The following is a 13,175-nucleotide window of genomic DNA, read 5'->3' as shown; positions in this document are numbered from 1 at the left end:
GCTTTGTGTCTGTCATGAAGAGGGGATAAGAAATGCAGTGTATACATGCAATAGAATATTATTCCACTTGAAAAAAGAAAGGAATTCTGACATGTTACAGTATGAATGAACCTTGAGGACATTATGCTAAATGAAATATGCCCATCACAAAAGGACCAATACTGTATGATTTACTTATATGAGTACTTAGAGTGGTGAAATTCATAAATAGAATAGAATGGTGGTTGCCAGGGGCTTCCAGGAGGAAAGAATAAGGAGTTAGTGTTAATGGGCACAAAGTTTCCGTTTTGTAAGGTGAAGAGTTCTGGAGTTTGGTTGCATTAGTATGAATGTACTTAATGCCACTGAACTGTACACTTAAAAATTGTTAAGATGGTTAATGTTACGTTATGTGAATTTTACCACAATTAAGAAATAACGCCAGGCATGGTGGCTCATGCCTGCAATCCAGGCAGTTTGGAAAGCCAAGGTGAGAGGATTCCTTGAACTCAGGAGTTTGAGGTCAGACAGGGCAAAATAGTGAGACTCAGTGTTTACAAAAAAAATTTTAAAATTAGCTGAGCATCGTGGTGCACATCTGTAGTCCTGGCTACATTGGAGGCTGAGGCAGGAGGATCATTTGAGCCCAGGAGTTTGAGGCTGCAGTGAGCCATTATTATGCCATTGCACTTCAACCTGGGCAACCCTGTCTCAATAAAATAAAACAAGAAAAAGAAAGAAAACAAAACAAAACTAACTTTAACCATCTCATGCCATTTTTGCAGCATAAAGCTACATTATACACTTTAGGCTTAAATAGATGACTGAATCATGGATAAATCATTCACAGGAATTGCAAAAGTCCTGACTCAATATGAACCTTTAATTTTATTATTGTTGAAGGGATGCTGATGTAATCGTTTTCGCAATATATAATATAATTTTGAAATATAAATGTATTACATTTGTTTTCTTTTTTAGTAAGATTGTAGTACACAGTGAGTGAATATAGACAGAGATTATTTTTTAAAACAAAAAAAAAAAGTGTTACACTTAGGTTTTAAATCATATTTTAGCTCTGTATCGTTTCTTGGTGTATTTTAAGGCTCTATAACTGTAGCGATGAATAAAAAAGGAAAGATCCACTTAGTTTTCTCTCCTCTTACCCCCTCAGCCTGCATTCACCTTTCAGCTTTAATAATCTAGCCCAGAGCCATTCTTCAGCTTTAAGTTACAGCACCCTCTACTGAGCGGTTAGCAACATTACATTGTCGCGGTTTCTCCATTAGTGGGTGCCTTTCTTTCAGAAGTAAAACATAATTTTCAAAATAATATTTTGAAAATGCACTACAGAGATGAACTCTCTGCAAATCCAATTGCTCTCAAACTATTTGAAACTTATTGGAATTATACATTTACAGCCACATTACTGCAAAGAAACAAGTAGTCATGAGTTTGAAGATACAATCAGACTTTAAAGGACATTCAGCTTTTGAGTATATTTAGCAGAAAGACATGAAAGAAAATAACAAAAAGTTCTACTTTAAAAATGAGTCATAGATACTTTAAAATAAGAAATGTGCATTTAAAATTTTTCTCTGCACAGTGTGTTAGCTATTAAAATGAATGTTAGCGGAGCAATTTTTATGGATTTTTAGGTTAATTGTTATTTATATGACGCAAATTTTTTCTAGCTATAAAACCCTTTAAGTGTGATAAACTTATTTCCTGTATCCCCTAACTAGATTATATGCTGTAGGAAGACTGAGAATGTTGTTGGTTTTCTTTACTGCTACATCCCCTATATGAAGATCTGCGTATGGCACATAGTAGACACTCAATAAATATTTAATAGTTGAAGGAACAAAGTATGTAGGAAGAAATGTCTACACACACCTGCTTTGCATGTTGAAAAGCACAGAAGAGTTTTCTATGGAACCACTTGTGATTTGTCCTTTCATTTCCATCTTACTTAGAGCCCTTTTCTTCTTAGAACTTTGATCACCATTGTTACAATATGGTACCTAACTCTTCAGTGTTTGGATCTCTTCTTGTAAAACTTTATACATCTAAGATGATTGGGGGAAGGTAGTTTATATAAGAGAATTCATGTAACTGTGCTTCTCTTTAAATAATCCTATGTAAACTTTTTATTAATGTAGTAGCAATTCCCCTGTCCTCTCAAGTGAAGAATGCAGATAATAATCAGCCTTTTCAGAGTTACCCTTTCTTTCTGTTTGTGTTAATATTTGTGATTGCCTTGTGTTGTAATGAAATTCTAGCTTGGATGTTAGCTCTTCCTCCACACACTAGTCTCTTCTGTCATTGTGCCTGGCTCAGACGTTCCTGACCTCTCCCCAGCTACCCTTGAGGCTTTCCTGCTATGATTCTGCTCTTCTGCTGGAAAGCAATTAAGCAAATATGACAAGAGCCAGACATTAAATAAAATTCAATATGTCTCCGAATAAGAACCAAAAATCAGGGTTTCAGTGCACAGTCTCTGTGTGGAGCTGAGAATTCCGTCTTCATATGAATGACGTGTTATCCCCATGTATCACCTAACAAATAGAACACATTTTGCTCCTGGCACATGATATCTTCAAATGAAAGCTGGGAAAGTTTGGAGCCTTTATGAACTGTTTCCATAGAATATATTCTGAAAGTACATAAGAAACAACATCAAATAAGCTCAGTGTCCATTACATACATTGCATCTTGCCAGTGCTTATTTGAAATGTCTCCTACACAAATAGGAAGAAATGTGGGTATTAGGGGAATTTGGTTTATTCTTCATTCACCCTTTCTTTTACACATTTGGCCCCAAAATAAGCAGAAGGAAGGTATTCTAGAGGGAATTTTTGGAACAAATGCCAGCGTAAACTTACCTTGTGATTCTCTCAGGGTAAGGATGGATAATATGCTATGCACCTAGTAGGCAATTCCCTTTTTCCTTAGCGACCTTTGTGGGTATGGAATAATCACTGCTTCCACTCACCTTTGCAGCCCTCTTCATGCCAGCTTTCTAAGCGCTTCCCCATGATGCTAGCAGCATCAGAGAGGGCATCGCAAGTGGAGAGATTGCAGGAAGGGAGATTATCTGCTGTAACTTCATTCATGACCACGAAACTAGGCAACAAAGGCGGGTATTCCATCAGTCTAGCATCACTGTGACCTCTTTGGCTATACTGCACTGCTGATCTGATACGGTAGTATAGGTTGGTTTTGTTTAGATCACACAGAGGCAGTTTGCAGGGGAAAATATATCACAGGCAAACCTGAGGAGTGGTATAATCTGAGGAAGTTAAGGAAGGCTTTTTAAAGGGCATTAGGAGTTTGTATGTTAAGAAAAATTAATTGAAGAAAAAGTTGCAAGTACACTTTAAGTAATGCCTATATATGTTCACCCAGAGATTCCATCCACATTTCACACCAAATGTCCCAACAACATCCTTGGGACCCACATATTACACTTACTTATCAGATTTCTTTAGTTTCCTCAACTCAAAACAACACAGTCATTCCTGATCTTTGTGGACTTTACATATCTGAAAGTTCAGGCTGGTTGCTCTGTAGAATATCCTCAAGTTTGTTTTCTCTGATGTTTCCTCATGATTAGATTCACGTTATGCATTTTGTTGGGATTATCCCAGAAGTGATGTTCTCTCTATCACGTGACCCAGGATCTTCTTTCCTGTTACTGGTGACGTTAAATTTAGTCATTGGAGTAAGCTAGTATTTGCTAAGCTTCTTCACTAAAAATTCTACATTCCCTTTTAATGTGTAATAATTTACTGAGAAACAGTTTGAAACAAGGTAAATATCACATTTCTTATCCAACTCTTATACACTGAGTGTTAGCCTTTTTTGATATTCTTTGCCTGAATTAATTACTTTTACCATGATGATCACCAGATGGTGATATGCTAATTCCATCATTCCACTAACATTTATTAGTTGGGATTCAACTTTAGAGAAGAAATTCCTTTTATCTCTTTTGTATGACATCCATGTGGATTAATGGATTCCTGTTTCATCTAATGTGATATAATCTGATAACACTATTTATTTTGATGTGCAAATTGTCTTAGGATTTTCCAGGGAGAGCCCCTTCAAGCTGACTCTGTGTCCTTTTGACACTACTCCATTCTTTGAGCACTTACTATCTGGTGAAACAAGATGTTCTGGGCTTATTTTGTGCCTTTGTGGTCCCTACCCTGGAATCAGCTATTTCTCCAAGGTCCCGTAGTTTCTTTTGGAGAGTGATATTTAGAAAGAAAGACCTGGGTACTGGATGCGCTCATGCTACTAGGCCCCGTTAGTGGACAGAGTTAGAAAATATGTATATGTTATTGTGTACATACATACATACACACACATTAGACACATATATACACACACATCTGTTTATATTTATATATCTAAAACTATTTAAAACCATGAACTCACACCAATACTACTAATTAGAATCCAACACTATAGGGTTCATTCTAGCTTAACTCTTTTCATATTTGTAACTCAGTTCTCTGACTTAGCTCTCATTATCCTCAACATACTTATTTGCTCAATCCCCTTCTGTATAACCAATCCCTCAGCCTCATTAGGCTGTTGCCCTTCTCAGCGACCTTCCTTTCTGAGGTCTGACTCTGGTTGGGCAGGTTTCCTCATTCGAGCCTGCCTAATGACTTTAATCTGATGAGGAAGGAAGGAGGAAAAACAGAAGGAAGGAAAGAGGGCAGGAGAGAGGGAGGGTGGGAGGGAGGGAGGGAGGGAGGTGGGGCTTTACATATAAAAAGTAAGTGTAAAATATCAATTCAAATTCCATGATCATTGATTCTTGGAACTACAAAGTATTTTTTAAATTTTGCATAAATCAGTCTTGAGGACATACTTTAAATAAATTCTGAAAATCTAGACACAGTCTTAATATAGTCTTTTTAAGCATTTCAAAATGCTGAGGTATGGGGTTTTTAAGGCAGTTTGAATTTAACACAACTATTTTGAAGTGAGAAGTATTTACATATTTTAGTGACGATGGCTATTTTCTGGTAACTAAGAGTCATATTTTTATGGTTGACAATTGTTTGCATTTATTTTGGAGGATGAAATGGGATTAGCAGATAGAACAAGAGATGGAATGTGTTTTACCTGGAATTCCATCTCCTAAATGACTTGGAAAACCTGATGAAATTTCCAATTAGCTTAATGTGATGTAAGTGAGCCAAACATTAAAATGATTGCTTCCCTGAAGACTACTAGGACACCCGAATTCAAAATTTATTGCACAATAAAATTATCCTCCCAGAGATCTTTTGTGGGGCAAGATGGCTGAATAGGAACAGCTCTGGTCTGTAGCTCCCAGGGAGACCAACGCAGAAGGCAGGTGATTTCTGAATTACCAACTGAGGTACCTGGCTCATCTCACTGGGACTGGTTAGACAGGGGGTGCAGCACAGGGAGGGCTAGCAGAAGCAGGGTAGGGTGTCCTCTGACCCAGGAAGTGCAAGGGGCGGGAGAATCTGGCTGAAGTTTGCAAAGGTTTGCAAGCCAGCTGTTAGTGAGACAGAGTTTGCAGGAGTTCAGGTATATTTGCAGGAGGGGAGCACAGATGTCTACACGTGTTAGAGTAGGGTGCGGCAATGGTTACAGAAACATTAAAAGTAACCACAAAGGTTGAGCAAAGCATTTCCACGACGTTACAGAGTAGATTGTAAGAAATGTGTACCATGTGAAATAAAAAGTGATTGCTAGGGGAGAGAAGGAATTCAACCCCCAAACATAAGTCCTTCTGTTGCATGTCAAGTTACTGTCACATTGCACCTTTCTGACATGGACTCTCCTTCCTCCCTCTCTCATTTACATGCACCCTTGTGAGGGTGCTGGGCTCTCCTGGATAATCTGCCTTTCTCAACATACTTAACACCTCTCCAAAGTCTCTTCTGCCATGTAAAGTAACACATTCACAGGTCCCAGGGATTAGGATTGGACACTTTTAGGGGAGTTTATTCTGCCTACCACAGCCACTCACCTCAGTGAATATATTTCTGCAAGCCCCTCAGTCAGTGCTTGCCCCCCACTTCTGAAAGTAAGCCAGTTGAAAGCAACTTTGTCCAATGAGCAGCTCTGAGTGCCAACAAATCAACACCAGCTCACTGATGTCTGTGCCCTTAGCCAGTCTCTCAACCCCACTTTCCACAAATTCTAACTCCAGTCTGCTCAGAGCGACTGAATGATCAGCAGAGCTCTCTCCCTTTAAGAAGAAATAAATTCAGGCTTGTGTTTATTAATGCAGAAATTATGAGGTGGTCTCTTCATTTGACAAATGCCTAATGTTACATGTATAGAACTACCTAGAAAGAAAACAGAAAGAAGAGAATGCAAGGAAGGGGGAAACTATAAAGAAAGACCACGCAAGTGCCACTGCAGAGGGATCTGAATCACAGAGAGGAGGAGAAACTGTGGGGGAGCACGCTGAGGAGGAGCCAGAACTGAAGGTTTACAGCCTTCCAAAATGTACATGTTGAAGCCCTAACCTCAGTGGGACTTATATAGTGCCAAGACCTTTAAGGAAGTGATTAAGATTAGTGAGGTCGTAAACATGGGGCATTGATCTGATAGGATTAGTGTCCTTCTAAGAGGAATGTCAGGGAGCTTGTTCACCCCACTCCTCCTCCCACAAATCACACACAGCGAGGAAAGGCCACGTGGGGACACAGAGAGTCTGTGTGCATCTCCAAAGCGGGAAGAGAGCTCTCACTGGAATTCAGTCTTGATCTTCAACATTTAGAATCCAGACCTGTGAAAGAGTACATTTCTGCTTTTCAAACCACCCTGTTGATGGTATTTTGTGATGGCGGCCTAAGCTCACTAATACAAAAGGTTTCTTAGACCCTGGCCTAGGCAGCTCCTCCCGGGGCCTTTGTGGGAGCTGCCCAAGTTTTGCTCACTGCGCAGTTTGCAATCTTCATCCACACCTACTCTTACACTTGTTAAGACTGACCTTTGGCTTTAGAAAGAGAATTGGTCATAATGGTCTCATAGCTTAACTGTCCACAAGAATGACCTGGACCAAGAATCTTCTTTGATTTTCTTTGGGAAAAGTTTGACATCTGACCTTGGACAACAGCACTCAGATTCTGCAGGGTGACCCTGTGACCTCATCTGCCCTGCACTTACTTTTCCTGAGAGATTTCACTGCTCTGGAATCTCCAGAACCACAAGGCAAGGGTTTGGCTGCAGGTGAAGGACCTGAACCAGCCCTGGAAGACCCAGTGGAAAAAGAAAGAACCCCCAGGATGAGGAATGGGAGGAAGGGTGAGAGGCTCTTTTTAAAGGAAGAAAGGAGGCTGGAGGATCAGAGAACTCTGTGTGTGTGTGTGTAGGTGTGTGTGTGCCCAGGATGAGGTTAGTGGAGTTCTAGAGAGACAGGGATGCCCTTCTGGGGCTGAGAATATGGATTCCTTGGTATTCAGGCTCTGGTCCTCTTCCTCTCCTAGTCCTCCTCATCCTGCCTCCCCACTCCTCCCCTCATTCTGTCCTTCAGACTTTTTGTCACCACTCCCCCTCCTCTTCCTGCTCCCCCTTCCCCATGCCCTGTCACCTCCTCTTCCTTTCATACACACAGGATGCAGGTCAATACCGGAAAGGGTTGCCACAGTCTGAGAAGCTGAAGGAATCTTTTACGCCAGAGGAGAAGCACAATTACATTTCTGTGTGGTCAGGACCTGTTTTAGAGGAGACAAAGCAAGATGGCTCCAGCTGTAGGGTGGAGCCTCCAAATACAAACCTTAAGGCCAGGGCAGCACAGGAGTTAGGCCAAGCTTGGACATGGTGTGACCAATAGTAAGGAAGCACCAGTACTTTGGTCCCTGGCTAATAACTGGACCCGTCTCCCAGCAACTCGAATATTCCAGGTGCCCTGCTCTTCTGCAAGGGACTTCCAAGGGGAAGGACCATGCTGCTTTCTTGTGTCCCCTTGGGGGTGGGGGAGCAAGTATACAAGGATCCCCATGGTCCTAGGAGCTGGGGGCAGTAGGGAGGTCAGGCCAGGGCAGGTTCTAAGGAAACTACCCAGCTTCTCCATTTAGACCTAGCTGAATGTTCAGAGTGGAAGGTTAGTGCGGCCCCAGGCTCACCTACTCTGTTGTGGTCTTTTCCTCCTTTCCATGTGGTGGTGGCTTCCTATGAGGGTTCTGCACTAAAGCCAGCCTATTGGGAAGTAAAAGCAACACTTAAAATGACCAAAGAGACCAGCATTAGTATTGGTGCCATCCTATGGTCCTCAGTGGATTACCTAGGATGCAGCCAGCACCTGGGTCACCTGGCTAGGGCCTGTCCAAAGAAAAGCTGCCCATATGCCCATTGAGACCTAGGTGAGAGTTCCAGGGACCTCGCTGCTCACCAAGAGATTGACCCTTACCATCCTCCTGAGTGTCAGGAGCCTCAGTGCTGAGAGTTCTTGGTGTACACCAGGGACACTGCTCACTCTCGGTGTCCAGGGCTTCAGTGGAGTCTCCGTGTCTCTAACATTGAATCCTCCTTGTTTGTTGCACCAAGGGCCCCTCCCACAAAGTGGGCAGATATGGAGAGTTACCAGATGCAACAGGTAAATTATATGTTATGTGATTCATTATATAAAGAGAACTAAAACCAAAAACAGCATGATTCTCTCAATAGCTGCAGAAAAGACTTTTGATAAAATTCAACATCACTTCATGTGAAAACTCCCAACAAACTAGGCCCTAAAGGAACATATCTCAAAATAATAAGAACTATCTATGACCAACCCACAGTCAACATCATGCTGAATGGGCAAAAGCTGGAAGCATTCCGCCTAAGAACTGGTAAAAGAACGAAACAATAAATTACACTTCAACAACACTTTTAAAAAAGTACTCTTCAAAGACGTTGGCAAGAGAATGAAAGGATAAGCCACATTTAAGGAGAAAATATTTGGAAATCATATATCTGATAAAGGACCTGTGTATAACACTAAGGGAACTCTCAAAGTTTATTAATAAAGAGACAAACAATCAGATTTTCAAATGAATAAAAGATTTGTAAAGATGCCTCAACAAAGAAGACATATAGAAGGCACATAACAGCCTATCAAGGTATTCAACACCATTAGTCATTAGGGAAATGCAAATGTAAACCAAGTAAAACGGGTAAAGTTGAAAGACTCACCATTCCACATGTTGGCAAAGATGTACTGGAACTAAAACACTCACACACTGCTGATGAGGATGTGAAATTTTACAAGCATATTATAAAACAGTGTGGCAGCTTCTTAATATAGTCAACCTGTACCTACCATATGATACTGCTATTTCACCCAAATGAAAAGAAAGGCTATGTCCATACAACTTTGCGAGAGAAGCTTTGGTTTAAAACCAGAAGCCTTCCGAACCCATTAACAGATGAATGAATAAAATAAATAGTGATATATCCATCACATGGAATATTACATTTATTACATTACTCAGCAGTATAGCGGAGTGATCTATTAATACACATGAAAACATGGCTACAAATCAAAATAATTATTCTGCGTGAAAAAGATATACAAAAATACCATAATATATAAGTATACAAACAAAAATGTATACATAGTGTATGATTCCATTTACAGAAAACTTGAGAAAAGTTAAATTACTCTATTATGACAGAAAGCCAAGCAGTGGTTGTCTGAGATTGGGGGAGAAAGCTGAGGGAGGAATTACTAGGGACACAAGGACACTTTGGAAGTAGTAGATATATCTACTTTTTTTTTTTTTTTTTTTTTTTTGAGCCAGGGTCCGGACCTGTCACCCAGATTGGAGTGCAGAGGCACAATCTTGGCTAACTGCAATCTCTGTCTCCAGGGCTCAAACCATCCTCACAACTCAGCCTCCCAAGTAGCTGAGACTACAGGCACACGCTGCCATGCCTGGCTAATTTTTTGTTTTTTTAGAGATAGAGTTTCACCAAGTTTCCCATGCTGGTCTTGAACTCCTGAGCTCAAGCAATCTGCCTCCCCTGACCTCTCAAAGTTCGGAGATTACAGGCATAAGACACTGTGTCCAGCCTATATCCACTATCTTGATTACAGATGTATACATATGTTCAAACTTTTAAATTTATACAGTTTAATTATGTTCAGTTTTGCATGTAAGTTATATCTCGGTATAGTTGTTAAAACAATTTAAAATATTAAAAAACTGTCATAACTTGATTCAATAAATCTTTTGTATATTTGCAGAAAACCCAATGTAATTCTCTACATTATCAGGATGAAAGTGAAAGACTATACGATTACCTCGACATACACAGAAAAAATGTTTTCGGTAAAATTGAAAACTTTTTTTCATGATGATAAAAAACAAACTCCACAAAACTCTCAGCTTCATAAGAATAGAAGGCAACACTTCCAACACCACTAAGGGCAGACTTGAGAAACCCACAGGTAACATTATATTGAATGGCATAAGATCGAATGCTTTTCTATTAAATCAAACAAAAGGGTAGAATATCCACTTTTACTGTTTCAATCCCGCATTAGATTAGCGATCTTAATGCAATGAAGCAAGAAAAAGTAAATAAAGCACTGAAAAGACTGAAAAGGAAGAATTGACTCTGCCTTTATTAACAGATAATGATTGTGTATGTACACAATCCTAGAAATCTACAAAAATCTATAAAAATTAATAAGTGAGTTTCCAATGCTGCAGAATATAAGTTCAATATAAATAGTCTGTTGTATGTTTGTGTATTACCAACGAGCTTTTGGAAAGTGAAATAAAAATGCAATTTTAATTAAAGTAACATCTAAATACATGATATGCTTAGAAATAAATTCAACAAAATTGATGTAAGACCAGTATGCTGAAAACTACAAAACATTGCTTTAACAAATTATAAAAGAACTGAATTACTGGGGAGATAAACATTGTCATGGATCACAAGAGTTGTTGTCGCTAAAAAGTCAATTCTTCCCAAATTGATCTCCAGATCCAATGCAATTCTAGTAAAAATTCCAACAGGCATTTTGGTAGAAATTTATAATCTGATGCTACCATTTATATGGAAATGTCAATGATCAAGAATAATAAAAAAGCAACATTACACAAGAACAATGGTGAATGAATTCACTACCTATTTCCAGATTTCCTGTACAGCTATGGAAATCAAGATCACTTGTATTGTTGGAAAAAACAGAACATATATCAATGGAAGAGAAGAGAGAATTCAGAAATAGATCCTTACATATATGTTTGACTAATGATTCTTAGACATGAATATAGTTATATGTATATATATATAAAATCAACTTTTTGGTGATTATCTATCTTTATCTCCAAAATAGTGAACATTAAGAGAACTTAAAAAGAAGCCACAATATAGGAGATACTATATTTATCTCCAACAATGGATTTTTTAAATAGGATATATATAATGTAGTCTGATAAGATAAACAGTACAATGAAACCATTTGGCAAAAGACTTGAATAGATACTTCAGAAAAGAAGGTATATGAATGGTCATTTAGCACAGGAAAAGATACTCAACTCTTTAGTCATCTGGGAGATCAATCAACACGACGATGAGATACCATTACATATCCATGAGAATGACTAAAATTCAAAAGATTGAAAATACAACATGTTGGTGAGGATATAAAGCACTTGGAAGTCTTATGCTTGTGGAAATGAAAAACAGTACAACTCCTTTGAAAATCTGACTCACAGTTTCTTGTAAGTTTAAACAAATACAAATCAGATGGACAGTCCTTCCATTCCTAGGAATTTACATACTATGTCTGCACAATGATTTGTATGTGGATGCATATGATACTTTCTTCCTAATAGCCCAAACCTAGAATGACACAAACGTCCAATAACAGGTGAATGTATAAACAAACCTGCACACAAAGGAACACTACTCAGCAATTATGAGGTATTAACTGTTGATGAAAATACTCATATGGATGGATTTTAAAATTAATGCGAGGCATGAAAGAAGGCAGACACAAAACAACACAGGTCTAATTTCATTTACAGAAAATGGTTAAAAACGCAAACTGACCTAAAGTAACACTGGCTCCTTGGGGCGGAGGGTTGAAAGAGTGATGAACTGCAAAGGGTTACAAGAAACTTTGGGCTTGTGGAAATTCCCATACTTGATTATAGCAGTTGCTCCATTTGTGTATACATTTGTAAACCCGCATTTAATTATGTTTTAAAGTGTTGCAGTCTATTGTACTTAATCTATTCCTTTATAACATTGATTTAATCATCTTAATTTCTCCATACTAGCAATTAGCAGCTAGAAAATGAAATTTCATAAAACATATTAGAGAATAATATTCAAAATCATTACATGATTGAAAATACATATAATGAAGCAGGTGCAAAGCCCCTGAAAGCTATTGGTGAGAAAAATTAAAGAAGACTAAATAGAGAAATATATATCATGTTCATGGATTGGAATACTCAATTTTGTGAGGCTATCGTGTCAACATAATTCTGGTTAAGAATTCTAGTAGGAGTTTTTAGAGAAATATAGATGCTAACTTAAAAATGTATTTGAAAATCAAATAATCTAGAATAGGCAAGTTGGTCTTGAAAAAGTTGGAGGACTTACTCTGTTAGATTTCAAAACTCATTTAAGAGCTACAATAATGTAAAAGCTATGGTACAGTCGTACGTATACATAAATATGTCAAAGTAAAAGAATACAGATTCAAACAGTATGCCCCCTATGTACAGTCATTTAATTTTTTAAAAAACAAAGACATCAATGCCCTTCATTGGGGAAATGAGAGATTTTTCAGTTGAAGGTTTCTGAGTGAAATAATAATTGTTGTTTTAAAAAGTTAATTGTAACAACCACTTTCTACCATACATTGAAATTAACTTAAGATGTGAAAGTTAGAATTAGAAACCTTGTAAAGGAAAAAATACAAAATATTTTCATGAACTTGACGTAGGAAACTATTTCTTAGACCAGGTACTGTAGCACTGACTATAGTAAGAAATCAATTAAATTGTACCTCATCTTTAAAAAGCTTCTTCTTCTTATAGGTTAGTGTTTAACAAGGCAAAAGCTATCTGGAGACCAAGAATAATGATTTACAACATATATGCATGTTGCAAATAATTATATATTTTATATATATATGTCTTGACTGGGTCCAATCCCTATGGTACCCTCTGTTTGGC

At 38.3% G+C, this 13,175-nt stretch overlaps 1 long non-coding RNA gene across 1 annotated transcript in view; it reads right to left on the bottom strand.

Moving 5' to 3' along the window:
* Positions 1-775: 775 nt before the first annotated feature.
* Positions 776-13,175, bottom strand: part of LOC105489217 (uncharacterized) — a 45,506-nt gene continuing 33,106 nt past the window's right edge. Inside the window, exons 3-5 of the long non-coding RNA XR_011607674.1 lie at positions 3,454-3,676; positions 2,975-3,105; positions 776-2,635 (exon numbers count right to left, since the gene is read on the bottom strand). This is a non-coding gene — a long non-coding RNA (uncharacterized lncRNA). The remainder of the gene's footprint in view (positions 2,636-2,974; positions 3,106-3,453; positions 3,677-13,175) is intronic.

Source organism: Macaca nemestrina, chromosome 1 (genome assembly GCF_043159975.1).
Source record: "Macaca nemestrina isolate mMacNem1 chromosome 1, mMacNem.hap1, whole genome shotgun sequence".
Taxonomy (NCBI): Eukaryota; Metazoa; Chordata; class Mammalia; order Primates; family Cercopithecidae; genus Macaca; species Macaca nemestrina.
The sequence above is the reverse complement of the archived record's forward strand: the minus strand, read 5'-3'. Positions and strand labels throughout refer to the sequence as shown.